The sequence below is a fragment of the Aricia agestis genome, chromosome 18, assembly GCF_905147365.1.
Source record: "Aricia agestis chromosome 18, ilAriAges1.1, whole genome shotgun sequence".
Taxonomy (NCBI): domain Eukaryota; kingdom Metazoa; phylum Arthropoda; class Insecta; order Lepidoptera; family Lycaenidae; genus Aricia; species Aricia agestis.
Genome location: NC_056423.1, coordinates 9,374,576 through 9,395,502, shown reverse-complemented (window position 1 = coordinate 9,395,502; position 20,927 = coordinate 9,374,576). Strand labels below are relative to the sequence as shown.

Below are 20,927 nucleotides of genomic sequence, written 5' to 3'. Positions count from 1 at the left end.
GTGATAATAGTTTTATTCTAAAATTGATAACCGTGATCATTATTGCAAATATTAAGATTTAGAATTTAGAAAATATTTCTCCCGCATAGACCTTTTATTACCTCTTGTTAAGTTCTTTCAAATGGATTCTAATAATTATAACTAAGCCGACGATATAGATTTAAGAGTATAATCCTAACTTTATTAAACACCATAATATTTTTCCCGCTGCTCCTTGAGTAACTCTATTTTTCGTTTTATCCCTAATTTGTTAAGCTATGTTTTATGTCCTTTCCTAGGACCCAAGGTATGTCCATTGTCCATGTCTCTGCGCGAGTCTGGGCAGGTCGGAACGGATTCGTTTGTTAGCGTGTGTAGGTCCCTTTACTAGTGTTTATTTCTTTTTTTAACTAGGAGCAAAGCTTTTCAGGTATAATAATTACTTAACCTTCATAAAATGAACAGTTTTTCATATTTTTAACGACCATCGCTAATTAAAAGTTCCCGGCAGCGGTAGAGCTATGGAGGGTAGTTAAACAAGTTCACAACTCGACTGATTCTGCCGGACCGCGGTACTCGTTTTATATACTTAAAGTTAAATGAACAAATTCAAAATATATTAGGGTTAAGCAATATAATTTTTTTTACTGTTAGTTGTCGTGTTCATCCACCACGTCTTCATTATTGCTTGTGATCTCGAGGTGTGGCCGCCAAACCGCGCATTCGGGCGGACACATAATATAATCGAGCCGCAAACGAAGTTACAGCAACCTTTTTTTATGAAATAAGGGGCAAACGAGCAAACGGTCACCTGATGGAAAGCAACTTCCGTCGCCCATGGACACTCGCAGCATCAGAAGAGTTGCAGGTGCGTTGCCGGCCTTTCAAGAGGGAATAGGGTAATAGGGGAGGGTAGAGAAGGGAATAAGGTAGGGGATTGGGCCTCCGGTAAACTCACTCACTCGGCGAAACACAGCGCAAGCGCTGTTTCACGCCGGTTTTCTGACATGATAATTATTGTACATTCATTTGTGTTCAACTCAGTAATACCGTCAGAATATATAACGCTTATGGTATGTTTACACTGAACTATCATATAACGCCTCTGTGGTCCAGTGGTTTAGAGCGTGGCATGACTCGGGGGTCGTGGTTTCGATGTTGGAAACATATTTTTTCCAAGTTTGGTTAGGACAATGCATGCTAATCACCTGATAGTAAGATGATGAATGCGTCGGATGGGCAAGTAAAAAGTCAATCCTGCGACTGATCTCTCGCCAGTCGTGTCGGTCGTCATCCCACTAGGTTATGAGAGTATAGGAATAAAGAGTGTTCATGTCTTCTACGCACACACTTGGGCACTATAAAATTACTCCTGCGTAACTGGCTTAGTATCACTGCAACCGATCACCGTCATTGAAACCGGAGTGTTGGAGATATTACACTGATCTATGCCTAACTGTGAACTGACCCTTCATGCTTACGCAGGGTAAAGGAGTGAGCACACTGAGACGGGCCGTGCCGGGGCTCATCGCAAAAATCCGCCTCCATACAATTTGTATGGAAGCGGAAATCCACTGCGCCCCGACACAGTGTGCGATACGCGCATCCGCTTAAATACAAATTGTATGGAGGCGGATTTTTGCGATGAGCCACGGCACGCTGAGTCCCGGCACGGCCCGCCTCAGTGTGCTCACTCGTTTAAAACGCATATACCCATAATACTTAAATACTAAATAGTATTTAACCTAAGTTTGGTAGTCCCAGCAGAAATATTATTGTGTAGTATATTATACTGGTTTTACAAAGTAAACTGCTACAACAAAAAGCTTCTTTCCAAGTGTTTGTCACAAATATCCGAAGCCAAATTTTCCTCTTTCAATATATTCCGAAAATGGTGGCTGGATTTATTCTGATTCATAAATAATCAGTTTGATATTTTCATAATATTATATTCACCACAAAATATCAGTGTATTTTAAAAGGTAAAAATATAACCGTCAGTCGTCACACTTTAGGTAGTAATCTTCAGTTTAAGCATTCTTCTACGTTACTCCATGAAGGGGCCAATATTTCTTGAGTATATTAAACTGTATACAAAAACATTGAAGGTCGATCATAGTGCTCGTATGATTTCGTCTTTATCATTGCTATATATTGTCTCTTTCACGTGGAGAAGATAGTATGGTGCCACGTTACTGCTGAAGTACCGGCACATTACCACGTTTCAAACGTTTCAAACCGCTCGTTTGCGCGGACATATAATTATATATAAATTGAGCCTTACTGAAATATATTAACTGTATGAACAAGCGGCTATTTTTAGTCGGGGGAGTCGACACGCACCGGGTAATCAATAAGTCAACCTTCGGCCACTTCGTAATCTAATCGCAATTGAATAACAATACAAATACAGTAACGTAACGTAGACGTGGGAGAGCCATGATTCGGCACGAACGGGCAGGCTCGACCGGAGAAATACCACGTTCTCACAGAAAACCGGCGTGAAACAGCGCTTGCGCTGTGTTTCGCCGAGTGAATGAGTTTACCGGAGGCCCAATCCCCTACCTTATTCCCTTCTCTACCCTCCCCTATTACCCTATTCCCTCTTGAAAGGCCGGCAACGCACCTGCAGCTCTTCGGATGCTGCGAGTGTCCATGGGCGACGGAAGTTGCTTTCCATCAGGTGACCGTTTGCTCGTTTGCCCCTTATTTCATAAAAAAAGGTAGCTGTAACTTCGTTTGCGGCTCGATTATATTATGTGTCCGCCCGAACGCGCGGGTTGGCGGCCACACCTCGAGATCACAAGCAGTAATGAAGACGTGGTGGATGAACACGACAACTAACAGTAAAAAAATTGCCGCTTTTTAGCAGTGCCGGAAAAATGATTTGAAATAAAAAAACTATGCATTTTATGTGTAGCTAGTTTTATTAGGTGAGGAAGATAAGTTACAACATTTGTTCAAATTATTTATATAATAACCGTATGTTCCAAAATGTTAGTTATCATGTTCTTGCGCTCACGTCTTCAAGTATATGTAAATGACAGCGCGACTGCGCCGTTGTTGTAGCCGTTCTCGAGTTTTAGCGAGACTTACAAAATTCAACATTCATGTTTGTTTATATAGATTGTATCGATGTCACATTTAAAAAACCAATAAAACTGCATTTAGTTTTGTTCGTATAAGGTTAACAACGTCCTGGGTCACTGCCCGATCGATTTTACCATTTACTCCACTCGAAAAGGTGACGTCGGTATACACATTAGCCGCTATAAATTCTATTATCTACCTTGTACAAATTTATTGTCCATAGTGTAAACGGCGAAGGCACACTGTCCAAATTCTTTTACCTACCTTGTCTAAATTATACTTATTAGCTACCTTGTCCAAATAGTATTATCTACTTTGTTCAAATATCTAACTTGTCCGCACTAATTAATTTTATTCATTATGTTGGCCACAATATTGTTTTTTGGCTCGGGAACCAAATTTTTTTGGAATAAAAACTATCCTATTAGATGTCATTTCGTACGACACGGCTGCAAGAATGAAATAGAAAAAATGAAAAGTAGCAGGGGTAGAGGGAGAGCCAGTGTGTTGATATTAGATAAACCAGAATAATAAATAAAAATATTGTAAGTAAATGTTAAAGTAACATAATAATTAGTAGTAAATGGAAAATATGAAAACTGTTCATACAGAAATAGATAAAAAAATTGTAAACAACATAATATATGTTTGTGAGAAATCATAGAAAAATATTAGTTACAAAAAAAGGAAAAATTATTTAAAAAAAAAACCTGTATTACGTACGGGGGAAATTAAAAAAAAGCAACGTGACATAACTATAACTTAATATTAATATTACAATTAGCTCCATAAGTTTCTTGTTGTTACTTAACTATAATTATTACAATGAGCTCCATACGTTTTCTTTTTTTTTTTATGAAATAAGGGGGCAAACGAGCAAACGGGTCACCTGATGGAAAGCAACTTCCGTCGCCCTGGACACTCGCAGCATCAGAAGAGCTGCAAGTGCGTTGCCGGCCTTTTAAGAGGGAATAGGGTAATAGGGGAGGGTAGGGAAGGGAAGGAAAGGGAGTAGTTGAGGGTAGGGAAGGAAATAGGGTAGGGGTTAGGGGATTGGGCCTCCGGTAAACTCACTCACTCGGCGAAACACAGCGCAAGCGCTGTTTCACGCCGGTTTTCAACCGGTTCGATTTTCTGTTAAATTATTCCTTTTATTATAATTACTTACCCAGTAATCACTAATCAAAAATCATATTTTAATGTCTGTGCGGCGGTTCAACGGTTTGAGCCTTAAGAACAGACACAAAATTTTCAATATTGATGTGCTAACAAAACAATGAAACTCATTTCATATCTAAACCTATTTTCTTGTATTCTAGTGGCGGTTAGTGTGTTTGTGAGTTGTAATACAATATGCATTACTTGAGGGAAATCAGACGAACACGACCTTCTGCTTACAATCGACATTACCTTACACGCAGGGCTGTCACAAATACACATTAAAAAATGTAATTTTATAAAAAACAATGAATTTTAATAATTTTGTTAGTCTCGGTTAAACCAAGAATGGCTGAACTGATTTGGCTAATTGTAGTTTTTAAATATTCGTGGAACTTCATGGAAGATTTATACGGTCAGAAAATTGTTAAGAAGTTAAGTGATACGAAGTTAATTACGGGCACCTATAATATTAGGTGTAACAAAACTAAGTGATAATACTTTAGGATGTGCATGTTTATACGTGGGAGAGCCATGCTTCGGCACAAATGGGCCGGCTCGACCGGAGAAGTACCACGTTCTCACAGAAAACCGGCGTGAAACAGCGCTTGCGCTGTGTTTCGCCGAGTGAGTGAGTTTACCGGAGGCCCAATCCCCTAACCCCTACCCTATTCCCTTCCCTACCCTCAACTATTCGCTTCCCTTCCCTCCCCTATTACCCTATTCCCTCTTAAAAGGCCGGCAACGCACTTGCAGCTCTTCTGATGCTGCGAGTGTCCATGGGCGACGGAAGTTGCTTTCCTTCAGGTGACCCGTTTGCTCGTTTGCCCCCTTATTTCGTAAAAAAAAAAAAAAATATGTGATCCTTATAGTGAGTTCACTGTGAAAGTAGTAGCACTGAAAGACCAATATTTTTTTTACTTTTGTATGGGCAAGCGCCTCAGCGTAACACTACAAGGAATACGTACACATCCTAAAGTATTATCACTTAGTTTTGATACACTCTGTATATTTATATGCGTCTATTTAGGCTATTTGTTTTTAATGTCAGTAGCCTACCATTTTCCAGTAGTTTACTCGTACTTCTGTAGGTAAATTAAAGTCTACAGCAGTAACCAACTACCGAAACCCTTTGACCCCTTTCCCTGTCTTGGGAGCACCGAAATTAATTAGAAAAAAAAACTAGATCAAAATTGATCCACCCGTTTGGATGCTGATATGCCACGGACAGACACACACACAGACAGACAGACACGTCAAACTTATAACACCCCTCTTTTTTGTCGGGGGTTAAAAATATGAAATTAGATTGTCGAGATTCACAGATTTTAAAATTTCAACTGCTTCTTATACAGTAATATTCAAAATGTTTCACGTATGCTCTGAAAAAGCAACTAAACTTGCTACGTTTTGTTTCGTGTGCCTTGTTCTGTAGCAATTAGCTTCTTGCACTCAGCTAAACCATATTTGCAGCGGGAAAGTCATTAAATATTTTACAAGGGTTCCGATTCTTGTGCCTCGAATCTCGTTTGGATTTACAAATCTTATCTTACATACACGTCATAATATACCCAAATATTAGTCATCGTCATCATTTTCTCCCATATTATGTGTATAACTTTTAAACACGGTTTTCTTTCAAGTTCAGCCTTGGATTTTGTGCATATGTTACGCTCAAAGACCGAAATCGCTCAAGGACCGAAAAAGTGGCTCACAACGCGTTGTGGTCACAGTGAAACAGCCACGACGCGAAATTCGCGTCCTGGCTCTAATGAAAACGGCCACGACGCGTTCTGGCAATCGCAAAAAAACCATAACGCGAAATTCGTGTCGTGGCTGATATGCTATTCGTTTTTCTTGATTTGTTCTTGATTGATTATCGTCCATAGGTATGGAAGATTATATTTAAATTACCACGCGTACTACAAAATATTTTTTCTTTCACTAAATCACTGCAAAATGTGTTTTTCATTATTATTTGAAAATATCCATAGTTCCATAATTGCGCCACGTTGCGCCAGACAGACAGACATTAATAATATTAGCACGGATAGTGCTAATATTATTAATGTCTGTCTGTCTGGCGCAACGTGTTTATGTTTGTTGTTGTTGTTTTTTTTTTTAATATAGGGTAATCTGATCTTAATAAATTATAAAAAATTAGCTTTTTTTATTTATATAATTTAAATATAATACTACTAGTTGATGCCCCCAACTACGTTGCGCCAGACTTACAGTAATAATATAAGTACGGATAGTATGGAATTATGGATATTTTATAAATAATAATGATAAACACGTTATAAAAAATTATGTATGGATTGTCCATACATAAATTTTTATTAAAAATAGAAAATTATGTAGATTTGTCTGCTAGGTTTTCACGCTTAAACTGTTAAAGCGATTGAGATAAGCATAGAGATTTTAAGTTCCGAAAAAATTAATAAAGTTTATACAACAGAAATATGTACGGTTCCCACGCAAAAAAGCACCTAGCTAACAATAAATAGTGGAAATATCTTGACACCTGACTCCTGAGGATGATTATTAGAAACATTCAAATTGTAATAAGTATAATAAACAATAATAAAGTTAAATAAGTGCATGAAAAGTGTCAAAATTGTAACAAAATGTATGGAATAAGTTTATTACTGTGAAATAATTTGAAATCGACAACCCTGCATACGGGTGCTTGTATTTTTGTGAGGGCCGCCGGTAATTCGGGATAAGGGTTAGGACGAGGGTAAGGCAGTATGTTCCATGATTTCATATTTTGTTTCAAACTTTTATTTTAACTAGACGTTCCGCGCGGCTTCGCCTGCGTAAATTAAGTATTTCACAGACAAATTAGTCCACAAAAAATAGCCTATGATTCTTCAGGTGGTCTTCTTCTTATCGGTGCCAAATAACATAAAAATTACTACAGTAGTTCGTAAGATAAGCTCTTTAAATAATTTCCCCCGTTTTAACACATTTTCCTTTATTTCTTTACTCCTATAATTAGTCTTAGCGAAATAAAATATAGCCTATAGCCTTCCTCAATAAATGGGCTATCTAACACTGAAATAATTTTTCAAATCGGACCGTAGTTCCTGAAATTAGCGCGTTCAAACAGACAAACAAACTCTTCCGCTTTATAATATTAAGTATAGATTACCATAAAGTAACAGCTGTTAGTATTAAACAAAACATTCACAATGTACAAAAATACATTTAACGGCAAACGAGCTAACGGGTCACCTAATGGAAAGCAACTACCGTCGCCCATGGACACTCGCAACATCAGAAAAGTTGCAGATGCGTTGCCGGCCTTTTAAGAGGATATACGCTCAAAAATTCTACGTTATAACCGTAAAAAGTCTTTTTATTATTATACTTAAAAATACGCACTAAAAGTCTAGTAAAGTAAAAAGTCGAAATGAAGTATTATAGCTACCGAACTTTTTAAACTCCCATTTTAGGTTCTATTTAGGTAACTAGGTTATATTTGGGTATAAATATGTTTTAATAGAATGTTAAAAAATATACTTCGCAGAAATCTATCGCAAAAAAGTTTTTATTGTTTTAGCAATATGCCGCGAAAGAAATTAGTACTTAAAACTTTATGTTCAAGTTTATTTTTGTGAAACAGAAACTATCTGAGCGAGATCGTCTGCGTCATTGCCCTAGCGTTTTTACTGCTGCACTTAAAATAAACTCGCGTTTCGATTACTTCAAGCTGCCGAGTATTGTTGCTAGATTGATTTATCACTATATATACATATTATAAAACAAAGTCGCCTTTTTTCCCTCATGTCTCCCTTTAATCTTTAAAACTACGCAACGGAATTTGATGATTCTTTCAGTATTAGATAGCTAATTTATCGAGGAAGGTTATAGGCCATATTTTATCACGCTAAGACTAATAGACGCGAAGAAATAGAGGAAAATGTGGAAAAAAACGGGGAAAATTATTTGAAAGGGCTAACTTGAACGCGCTCATCTCAAGAACTACTGGTCCAATTTGAAAAATTATTTCAGTGTTAGATAGCCCATTTATTGAGAAAGGCTATACGCTATATTTTATCACGCTAAGACTAATAAGAGAATGTGGAAAAACGGGGGAAATTATTTGAAAGGGCTTATCTGGCGAACTACTGGAACAATTTTTATGTTATTTGGCACAGATGAGAAGTAGACCACGTGAAGGAACATAGACATCAATTTAATCATTTTTCAGTGGCTATATATTTTATATCCGTGCGATGCCGGGGCGGGTCGCTAGCAATATTATAAAACAATGTCGCTTTTTTTCCTCATGTCTGTTTGTTCCCTTTAATCTTTAAAACTACGCAACGGATTTTAATGCGGTTTTCTTTAATAGATATAGTGATTCAAGAGGAAAGTTTATAAGTACAATAACATTAATTAAATAGTGAAGAAACAATGTTATTTTTGGGGTTTCTAATGTGATGTCGTAAATAATTACATTTTTTTCCGCTTATATTGCAAACGCAGGCTGAGCCCTACGAGATTTATCAAAATAATGTACCAAGTATTGTACACATTGAAAAGGTCTACAGAAAACTCCGCGACGGTATAATAATGTCTATCTCTTATGGATATCCCACAATAACAGTTTTATGTCATTTACTTTTAACGACAAATAATGGCTAATTATCGAAGCAATTTTAACCAATACGGCATTAATCCTTATTCAACATTAAACAATTTAAATACATTGTTGATTTAATACAGATGTATTGCCCTTTACAGCATATGATTTAAATGAATATTTTCGAAGATATTACAGATTTAAAAATTGCGGGAAGTAGCTTTTGCGGCGGTACCGACCAATGCGGGCCACGGGTAGTAATAATGAATATAAATCAAAACTGCTGCATCGATTTTAATCATTTTTTCAGTGGCTATATATTTTATACCCGTACGAAGGCGGGGTGGGTCGCTAGTATAATTTAAATTAAATAAAATACTTACTTCTGGCATATTTGCGCATTATCGCAATTAGCCGCATATTATTCCAACGTATGTTCACAAGGTTTGTGCAATGTAATAAAAATAAACCAGAAAGAACATTATCATATTAAAATATCATTCAGTTTTTTAAGATTCAAAATGTATAATTTCACGTAAAAAAATAAACTCATATTTGTCTCTTGGGCCTTATCATTATAATAATTTAGGATTTTGTTACTACTTTTGACTAATTAAACACTTATTTCCACTATCACAATAGTTATTTTTCAATCAACTTCTCATTTCTAATATCGCTAATAGATTGCGAGCGTATGAAGTTAATTAGCAAATACTCCCTTTGCACTTACCCCCTTTTCATTTCCTCCCCCTATTCCCCCTTTTGTCTCTCCCCCCTTTGCCCCAGAGGCGTGACCACTCCAGCGTGTAATGGATCCGGTGCAAATTGCAATCAAACGCCACTGGTTTGTCGATAATTGCGCAAAGATAGCTCGTAGAGCCTTCGTAGCGGCTTGTCATAATGTGTAGATTCGTAGCAAACATGTAGCTGTGCGAAGCGGCTTGTAGCAATGCGTACAGTGTCGTAGCGATTCGTAGCAATGCGTAAAGTGAAATAGTTACTCGTAGCAATGAGTAAAGTGTTGTAGTTACTCAAGCAATTCGTAGAGTGTGTCGTAGCGTTTCGTAGCACTGCGTAGAATGTCGTAGCGGTTCATAGCAATGCGTACAGTGTCGTAGCGGTTCGTAGCAATGCGTACAGTGTCGTAGTGGTTCGTAGCAATGCGTAGAGTGTCGTAGTGGTTCGTAGCAATGCGTAGCAATGCGTACAGTGTCGTAGTGGTTCGTAGCAATGCGTAGAGTGTCGTAGCGGTTCGTAGCAATGCGTACAGTGTCGTAGCGTTTCGTAGCACTGCGTAGAATGTCGTAGCGGTTCATAGCAATGCGTACAGTGTCGTAGCGGTTCGTAGCAATGCGTACAGTGTCGTAGTGGTTCGTAGCAATGCGTAGAGTGTCGTAGTGGTTCGTAGCAATGCGTAGAGTGTCGTAGTGGTTCGTAGCAATGCGTAGCAATGCGTACAGTGTCGTAGTGGTTCGTAGCAATGCGTAGAGTGTCGTAGTGGTTCGTAGCAATGCGTAGAGTGTCGTAGTGGTTCGTAGCAATGCGTAGAGTGTCGTAGTGGTTCGTAGCAATGCGTAGCAATGCGTACAGTGTCGTAGTGGTTCGTAGCAATGCGTAGAGTGTCGTAGCGGTTCGTAGCAATGCGTAGAGTGTCGTAGCGGTTCGTAGCAATGCGTAGAGTGTCGTAGCGGTTCATAGCAATGCGTACAGTGTCGTAGTGGTTCGTAGCAATGCGTAGAGTGTCGTAGTGGTTCGTAGCAATGCGTAGAGTGTCGTAGCGGTTCGTAGCAATGCGTAGAGTGTCGTAGCGGTTCGTAGCAATGCGTAGAGTGTTGTAGTGGTTCGTAGCAATGCGTAGAGTGTCGTAGCGGTTCGTAGCAATGCGTAGAGTGTCGTAGCGGTTCATAGCAATGCGTACAGTGTCGTAGTGGTTCGTAGCAATGCGTAGAGTGTCGTAGTGGTTCGTAGCAATGCGTAGAGTGTCGTAGCGGTTCGTAGCAATGCGTAGAGTGTCGTAGCGGTTCGTAGCAATGCGTAGAGTGTCGTAGCGGTTCGTAGCAATGCGTAGAGTGTCGTAGCGGTTCGTAGCAAAGCGCAAAATGTCGTAGCGGTTCGTAGCAAAGCGCAAAATGTCGTAGCGGTTCGTAGCAAAGCGTAGAGTGTCATAGCGGCTCGTAGCAAAACGTAGAGGCTTTGTAGAAGTTTGTAGCAATGTGTAGAGATTCCTAGCAATTCGTAGCAGTGCGCAAGCGCTGTTTCACGCCGGTTTTCTGTGAGAACGTGGTATTTCTCCGGTCGAGCCGGCCCATTCGTGCCGAAGCATGGCTCTCCCACGTATAAAAATCCTTTGAAATATGATGCGTAAATATTAACTTCGACCAAAGAAGTTGATTCTCCTGACAATAAATCTGCCTTTTACTTTCCTAACTAAAGTAAAGTATGTCTAATGTCACCGAGGGAGTGACGTCACTTTGGGGACCAAGCTCCGTTTGTACCACTTTTATGTGTGGTATTCCCGAGTGTGTACCTCATAAAAGTAATGGCACAATATCATTGACTTGACAAGAACATAATGAGTGTTTTTATGTTTGTGTACTGAAATACTTTTATTCTGGTATGTTATTAAGATATTTATTTTTTTGTGTTTGCCTAGCTGGGAATCGAATCATTGTTTTTTGTCACATGCACATTTGACAGCATTGTTATTAGAAATCAAATTCTGGATAGTATAACTTATCGGGGAAATCGGGGTGTAGGTCGACCTCCAACTAGGTGGGACAACGATCTCCGCTTAGTTGCAGGCCCATGTTGGATGCGAGTAGCAGGAGATCGGTCATCTTGGCGTTCATTGAGAGAGGCCTATGTCCAGCAGTGGACGACTATAGGCTGATATGATGATGATGATGATGATAACTTATCAAAATTATTATTTTAATGAAAACATTAATATTATTTTATCATTTTGGTACTAATGTATATAAATCTTTCAACTATTAAAGGTTATATGGCTCGATGAAAATTTGAAGCTTGGAGTATAACTAGTATTCATCTCTAATGTATTATTACACCTATATTTGAATAAAACATAAGATGCTTTACAAATATAATACGAATTTACTTTAAAGTTTATAACCTACAAAAAATATTCTTTGTAAAATATTCAAAGCACTTATATTCGAATAACAAGTCCCTATTATTTCGTACAAAACCTTGTCAGTAACATGCACGAGTCACGTTATACCACAAGTGTCTTATTAAAATAATACGTAGCTGAAATAACAAGATGAGTTCGTCAGGAACTTTGACGTGTAATTTGAATAAGAGTTCATCATTATCTTGCTCCATACTATTTTGAACTCCACAGAGCTTTACTTCGCGTAACAATTATTACTATTATCAGGACCCTTATCCTGTAATGCGTGTGACCCGTGCGCGGATCTGGTCCGCATGCAGGTGACACCATGCTCTTGGCTGCATGATACCCGCATGACAGGACAAATATCTATGAAATGATGAATGCGGGCAACTTGCATGCGGATCAGATCCGCGCGTGGACGATGACACGCATGATAAGAAAGGGGCCCTTATCATTCGTCGTAATAGTCTGATTATAATAATCTTCCACAGGCAATCCTGATAAGAACACCTCGCTAATATTTTATTTTTCGGGACAAAAAGTAGCATTAGTGTTAAACTTCACGACTTGACGAATTTTGACGAAGGCGGAAATTCGTCATCGCGTGGGAACCGTGTTTTTTTTTCGGATAAAAAGTATCCTATGTCCTTTCCCGGGACTCAAAGTATCTCAATACTAAATTTCATTAAATAAGGTTAAAAGCATTAAGAGTGAACAAAGAAACACAGTTTCGCGTTTATCATATTAGTATGTCATGTATGAAATGCTTATAGTGTACATACAATAGTTTGACAACAAAACCTCCATTACCTGATTGGTTCATTGTTACGCGTTATACATTGTTAACAGGACATAATATAACCTAATGTGAGCTATAAAAACCCCACACGTATTATCTTGAGACGTGAGACGTGTTTAGTACATGAGAACATGCATAATTTATTTTCTTTTTTTTATGAAACGAGCAAACGGGTCACCTGATGGAAAGCAACTTCCGTCGCCCATGGACCCTCGCTACATCAAAACAACTGCAGGTGCGTTGCCGGCCTTTTAAGAGGGAATAGGGGAGATTAAGGAAGGGAATAGGGAAGGGTAGGAGATTGGGCCTCCGGTAAACTCACTCACTCGGCGAAACACAGCGCAAGCGCTGTTTCACGCGGTTTTCTGTGAGCCCGTGGTATTTTTCTGGTCGAGCCGGCCCATTCGTGCCAAAGCATGGCTCTACCGCGTAAAAGCATTACTATGGTTTTGATATTATATTATATATACATTTATATATCTGGCTGAAACATTTTTGTTTGTTATAACGTCGACGAGATAGGTACAATTTTACTTCACACTGATATTATGGCAAATCTTAGCCTTGAAATATTCGTAGAAAAATATAGAAAATAGAAATACAGGGAAGGTGCATATTAAACGAAAAGTGACACAAAGATACAAGACAAGACAAGAGTAGAAAAGGTCAATATGACCTATAAACTATATAGTTTTATTAATAAAAACAAAACAAAGACTCCGTAAGACATATAATATGATTAATTTTGTATTTAACAATAAAGCTGTCATGCATTCACAATCTTACATCTTTCCCTTGCAAACAATGTTTATTTAATCTTAACTTTTTTTTATTCCTTTTGCACCAGGAATACCGGATTTAAATATTAAAAAATTTAACTGCATTAGAAAATCTCGTAAAAGGAAAGCCACAATAAAAGATTGTGAACACTACAAAGCGTCTTTAATTATATTGAAATATTACTTTTTACTGTATTTTAAAATAGAGAGAATAGGAATGATGACAAGGTCAAAGATTAGCGAATTTTGTTAATAAAATAAAGAAATCACGGTAAAAAATAAGTGTTCCCAAAATTTCAGCTTGATAGCATTTGTATTTTTTTTGTTATGTGCCTTTAAAGTTGGATATTGAAGTCGAATTTTTTTTCAATTAAATTTCATAATATTTGTATACAATTCGATAACTTATGCAATTAAAAGCAACTTTTGTTATGAAACCACTTTCATAAACGCAATATTTAATATACTTGTCAAACAAAGTTGTCTCCCGATGCGTACAAACTACGAAACACTGACGTCAGTCTTTCGTAGCACTTTGTATGAAGCGTTTCGGGCAGGTCTTTTTTATGAGATATTTGAATTGTCATATCTTGGTGAATTTTTAAGCTATCAGAGTCATTCTTTCAACGATGTTTCTATTTTTTAAGTGTCCTTCAATTACCGATAAGAAAAAAAATAGTCATCATGCCTATTAAATCAATATTTTAAAATATTATTTACTTTCTTTGGCTAGTCGATACTATGATGATTAATAATAATATCTATGGACGCTTCACACCACGTCAGTCTGGCCCCGTGCTAAGTACCTGAAGGACTTGTGTTACAGGTACCAAACAACGGAAATATATTTAATACTTTTATACTATACATATATTTAAGATTTTTATTATATGATACACATATTTAATACACATCCAAGACCCAGGAGCTTTTGAAAAACTTTCAGTTCCGTCGGTGGAATTCGAACCCGCGACCCCCGGCTTGAGCTACCAACAGCCCACCAACTGAGCCACGTCTATGGCTCAGTTGGTGGACCATCATTCAGGCCATCATCATTATAGATATTTAACATGTATTTCTCTACGAGAAATAAAACGTTTTAACATTGCAAACACAACTTTATTTACACAGGTGATATAACATGAATGAAAAAAGGTGAGTTATTTCCTCGGTATGTAGATTTATATCGATTATATAAGCCGTGGTGTTATTTTTATCCGTAAATGGCACGATAGGCTTTATTTACCCGTATCATATAAATATAAAACTCAAAGGTGACTGACTGATTGGCATAGAGATCTATCAAAGCACAGCCCAAACCACTGGACGGATCGGGCTGAAATTTGGCATGCAGTTAGATGTTATAACGTAGGATACGTACGTATGTTTTTGATAAATTCCAACCCCAAAGGGGTTCAAATAGGAGATGAAAGTTTGTATATAATAATACTTCTTAACGCGAGCGAAGCCGCGGGCAAAAGCTCGTCTTTTTATAAAATTATTTTAAGCGTTCTGAAATTTACTTTAAGATATTATATTTTTGTTACCTTTTTATGCAATTACTAAATATTGTGATCAAAAGCATTACTTATGCTAAGGGTTTATATATTTGAAGGTTTATTATACTTTAGATTAAATATTGAAGTAAAATGTACGATTCTTGGAAAATATTTTTGACTATGGCCTCACAGAACATTTAATGTTGAGTGTTTTTACCTATATTGTTTTAATTAATGCTAACTTTTATGTTACTCTTGGGCCTTTGTTTGAATTATAACGTAGTGAAATAAAACGGAGTTGTTCTTCTTTTTTGTGTGAGATTAGCTGGCACATTCGTGCCGAACATCACTCTTCCGAGCTTCCGAGCGCTCAAAAGCACACAAAGGAAGAGTTTTTTAATCTACCACGGCACGCTCAGGGCGAAATTTTCGCACCGCTTTCTAGTTCCATATAAAGCATTATCAAACTTTTAATATCATTTTAGACTTACTTTTTGATCTTCAGAGGCTGGGTCAGAATTTAGAGAAGGAATATTTTTGTCTCGTGGATGATGCACATTGCACATTCGTTTATCACGTATAGCAATACTTCACCAATACTTGTATATAATTTCCGCAATAAAAACTTAAAATATATATATATATATATATATATATATATATATATATATATATATATATATATATATATATATATATATATATATATATATATATATATATATATATATATATTATCCTTTCTCGGATCTTAAAGTATATTACATCTGTACTAACTTTCATCAATATCGGTTCAGCGGTTGGAATGAAGTTTTAAAAGACAGACATACCCATGCATATATTATTTTAAACAAAAAATATTAGGGTAAAAGCAATAATGGTAGACTCGGAACTAATAGATGACACTTACGACAAAAATACCATAAAAATAAGAATTACTCTAATTTTTTCTCAACACTATAAATTTTATAAGCTTCTCAAGCTATCTGTTGATGTGAAAAAATATATTTGGGACGCCTTCGGAATCAAAATTTTGAAATGGGATCAGTTTTCGTAAATAATGTGACCGCGTCAACACGCGCTCGGCAATTTCTTAGCAAATAGATTAAGGAAGGCGAAATTTTGCACGTAAGTTTTGAATACATTTATTTGATTTTTTTTTCTATTGATTTCATTGGATTAATGGCCATGTTGTATACACTAATTAATGCTTATTTATGATTTTTTATCCATTTTCCCTAACAATATAAAGGATGTCTACTAATAGTTCTTGAAAATGTAAAAAACCTAATAGATGACATGGATCTCATCTTTTAGTTTTGCAATACATACTAAAGTTATTTTGAAGTTTATTCTACTGCAAATAATACCACTATTCTCTGAAAATATAATTATATTAACAAACTAACAAATTAGAACTACTGTACCTAAAATGGACATATTAGACCTTGTACTGATCTAAAAATCGATTGCTTTAGTTTTTTAGCAGTAAAAAGAAGGAAAAGGAGAGCTGAGAAAAGAAAGAAGAAAGAAGAAGAGGCAAGAGAAGCATGGAGACTAAAGACTGAAAATAAATTTGCTTGGAAAAAATATATGAAAAATAAAAATAAAAGGAAAGATAGTTTTAGCATGGAAAAAGAATGGATTGAATCTGGAGACAACGTGGATAATATTTCATATGCATGTAGTTACTATGATGATGTAAATGAAATCTTTTGGAAAACGGCAAATAAATATCTAATAATAGGAAAAATGTAAAATGTAATGTAATGTTCTATGTCAACTATTAGTTCATATTGGTGTCTACTATTAGTGATGTTCCTTTTCTGTGATGTCATCTATTAGTTGTTATGACTAAGTCTACAAAAAGACCAATAATATATTTTTTAATTGATTTGTCAGTGAATAATCATAATAGTTTTATTTTGTAAGAGTTACTGAAGACATGGAAGAAGTTATCAATCCTTTATTTTCATTAATATATATTTTACAACATTCAAATGTTTTATGTTTCCTTACAGCGTCTGCCATTAGTGCTTTTTGACCTTAATTTGTACTATTATAGTAGTAAACTAACAAAATTGAAATTCTTTAATATAATACACCGCGTCACGCCACAGTGTGACACGACCCGTAGTATTTTACTTCAGTTACAAACAATAACTCTGGAAACTTAACTTGTACACGTCAGGTTTTACGTTCTCAAATCAGCTCCATCCCTATAAAAGGTTAATTCGATGCGGTGTAGGTTGACGTGGGTGGGGTCAATGAATCTTACGGCCTCTGTATTTTGTTTATACTTTAGCGCCTGACATAAAGAAAATACGACCTTTATCTGAGCATTTAGTAAAGCTATATTTGTTTTTTTAGCGCCTCGCCAATGGGCATTTATTTAAAATTGCATTTATAATTTCAAAATTTTAAATAACTCGTCGCCGGAAAACTCATAGTGTGTCTTCTAATTTATAATAGTGACGAAAATAGTGCCGTAATATAAAGTCAAATTTCAAAGCGAAAAGCAATTCAACATTTTCAGTTTTAGTCGTTTTTCAGCCCTATTAAAGAAGAGTAATAACAGTGCTGTAAACTGTCCCACAATTTCGGAATTTCGATATATTCTAATTCGATATTCCAAACTAAGACACTGTTTTATAGCCTCACTTCACGTTAAGCTATGATCGATAACCATGTTTGCCACCATGATTGTGAATCTTACATATTGTGTGATTAAAGACAAATATTTGCTGAAGAGTTTGTTTGAACGCGCTAATCTCAGTAACTACTTTAAATTGAAAAAATATTTTAGTGTTGAATAGTCCATTTATCGAGAAAGGATAAAACATCACGCAGCGACCAATAATAGCAAAGAATCAGTGAAAATTTTGGAAAATAACGGCAAAAATTATTCATCTTTGTTTATATGTGTTGGTGCAGACGAAGTCGCGGGCAACAGTTAGTTGTTCATAAGAGCTCAACCTACAGCGCTTGCATTCACGTAAAAAACCTGCCAAGAAATTGAAGACATCTGTCCCTATTACTTTGTCAAATTAAAATGTAATTAACTTACCTCCAAACTGGGTTATCCCACACCTTACACTGACAACGTATTCACAGTAACCACATAACCACAACACTGCACAATCACTATACAATTTTACTGTGATAAAATTGACTATAAAACCTAAATCATAAACCTATTCTATCATTTGCATGACTCACTGCAAACTAAGTCTAATGAAAACTGTAGGAAAAGTTACGTATTTTCGTGAAGCGCGCCGACGTGCTTTCCGCGTGAAAGCTCGGAGCACACTGACGGAGCTTTCCTGAAAATTGAAAAGCTCATGTAGGCTTTCTCGCCTTATTACAAGAAACTATTTTCGCTCCGTAAAAGCTTGATGACACATTCTTTGTTAATGTTTAGTGCTTACGATCTGCAATGTATAATGTAGCCAAGCTTTGCTTATAAATAATTCTAAATTAAGTGTTCTCTGGGATATTGCATTTTAAAACCACAGAAAATTACTCTACAATGGCGGTTTTTCTTAATATTGGTTTCGTGTAGAGTTTTAGTATCTAAACACACTATGCCGAAGTTCCGCGGCGGAATTTCCGCATGATTCCGCCTGCAATGTATTTTAAATTACCGATGACACACCATGCCGAAATTCCGTCGCGTTATAAATATTGTATTGTGTAATTAATTATTTTTAATAGTTGATCAAATACCTCACAACTAATCCACAGTCGAACTACGACCTGTGTGTCATTAAATCTCAAAATATAACCTTTTCGTCGTAAACTCGACACCACGAGTAATGTCGGTTATAAATTACATTCAAGTTGGTATATTCGGGTGTATAAGACCTGGATGAAGTATGAAGAGTTCCGGAGGGTTTACGATCTCGTTAGACCCTTTGGGTACTTCTGATCCCTTAACCCTTTCGGTAAAATAAATTTTAACCGGTTAAGCAGGCTTATCACTGGTTTGTAAAGGATGTTTATTGAAAATTGTTTGCTGCCAATGCGGTACAAAGTTTGGTACGAAAGAGCAAGTGTTTTAGACTTTTACGGCCGCATTCATACATTTAGGCTGGCCGCATACACACGTTTCCCGTATTCGTTTTCCTAATGTGGAATTTCGAATTGGATTTCTGTAAGACTAGCGCAAATATATACCTTTTTTCCGAACGGAACAAATTCCGCACGTACGTTTCGAGTGCAACGTGCGTATACAGCTTAATGATTATTATTTAACCTTAATTAAATAAGGAGTTTAACAGGATATGTATGGTTTTATGTCAACAATCATTAATTCTTTCTTTAGCATTTTTTACACCTTCAGACTGCAACGCGACGCGTAGATGCATTTCTAAATTTATATGGATTTGACAGATTCGCAAGACGTCTGACGCAATTGAAATCTGTCAAATCCATACAAATTTAGAAATGCATCTACGCGTCGCGTTGCGGTCTGAATTGACCCTAAGGCTGGCCACATTCACACGTTTTCTTGGAATTCCGATTTGGAACTCCGTGAAACTAGCACCAACGTTCGTTTTTCTTGACTTGGACGGCACTTGCACTCGAAATATACGAGCAGAATTCATCTCGTTCGGAGTAAAAGCGAATATGTGCTTCAGTTAATGTATTTTCTATAGATCCTATGTATTCGTATCTTCGAGTACGAAAGACGAATTCAAATACACCCCATGACATGAATGTCAACCAATTACAACATCTAGATATGATATTGAATGTACTAGCTTGTCACTTCTGGGTGGAAATTCATCTTCAATTAAATAATTATACACTTCCCTTGCACTTATTCCACTTTATTTTAATAGATATATTACAAAATTATTAAATACACGACCGTTTACGAAAAAACACCTGAAGACACCTGGAGATGATTTTTTCGAAACCGGTCATGTATATAACAAATAACAATATTGTAATAAATATATTAAATATTAAAATGAAGTGTAAAAAGTTCAAGGAAACTGTATACTAGTTATTTAATTGAATTAAAACATCTGTCCGTCGCTACGTCTCGTCTCATTTCAGTTTTACCTGACCCTAATAACCCTAATATTTAACTTTAAGAAGCCTTTTGTTATTGTGACGTAAATACCGTAAACTTCAGGATACAAAGCTGCTTGAAAATAATTCACAGACGAGTGTTGTGGTCCGCTACTGAACGATGGTTATTTAACTAAGGTGATAGACGTACCCTTACTAGGGACCTTGCACTTAATATAAATCAAGGCGTTGGATCATGATGGAAAATCATAATTGAGATATAATATCTATATCTAATATCATGCACAATCTATCGCCTTATTTATCCGATTTATATTATTCATATGAGTTTAAAAACATTTACATAAAAAAAATATATATTTTACTATATTCTCAAGTGAACCTAGTATTACTTTCTTTCTAAGGGGGATATTAGATTATCATATATATTGGATCCGAAATCATTGAGTCAATGATATTGGATAATGTAATATAGACATATGATTCATTTCTTCCTTGATCATAGATTTTTGACATTTGCTGAGAGATTGGATCCAATACGGTCATAGAAATAGGTGTTGCCAGTTATTTAATATAAAAAAGATTTTTTTAATTTCTTGTTCGTTAATATGTTTCAAATAATGTAATGTAATTATTTTTCTAATTATATACTTGGATAATCTTGCTGAAATAACAAAAAACAAGCCATATTAAAAATGACGCTGTCTTTTGACAAATCGAATTCTCTAAGATCTAGTAACCCTGACGTCAATACCTGTCAGCGTTAGCGCTCTTCATTGGCTATTGAAACCACATATGACGTAAAATAGGATCAATGAAATATAATAATGATTACATTATCATATTTCATTGA

General features: G+C 36.2%; 1 protein-coding gene across 1 annotated transcript in view; it reads right to left on the bottom strand.

The window, feature by feature from the left end:
* Positions 1 to 18,311, bottom strand: part of LOC121735971 — a 102,665-nt gene extending 84,354 nt beyond the window's left edge. The window contains exon 1 of the mRNA XM_042126980.1: positions 18,102 to 18,311. The gene's annotated coding sequence lies outside the window, so the exon portion shown is untranslated. The remainder of the gene's footprint in view (positions 1 to 18,101) is intronic.
* Positions 18,312 to 20,927: the final 2,616 nt, after the last annotated feature.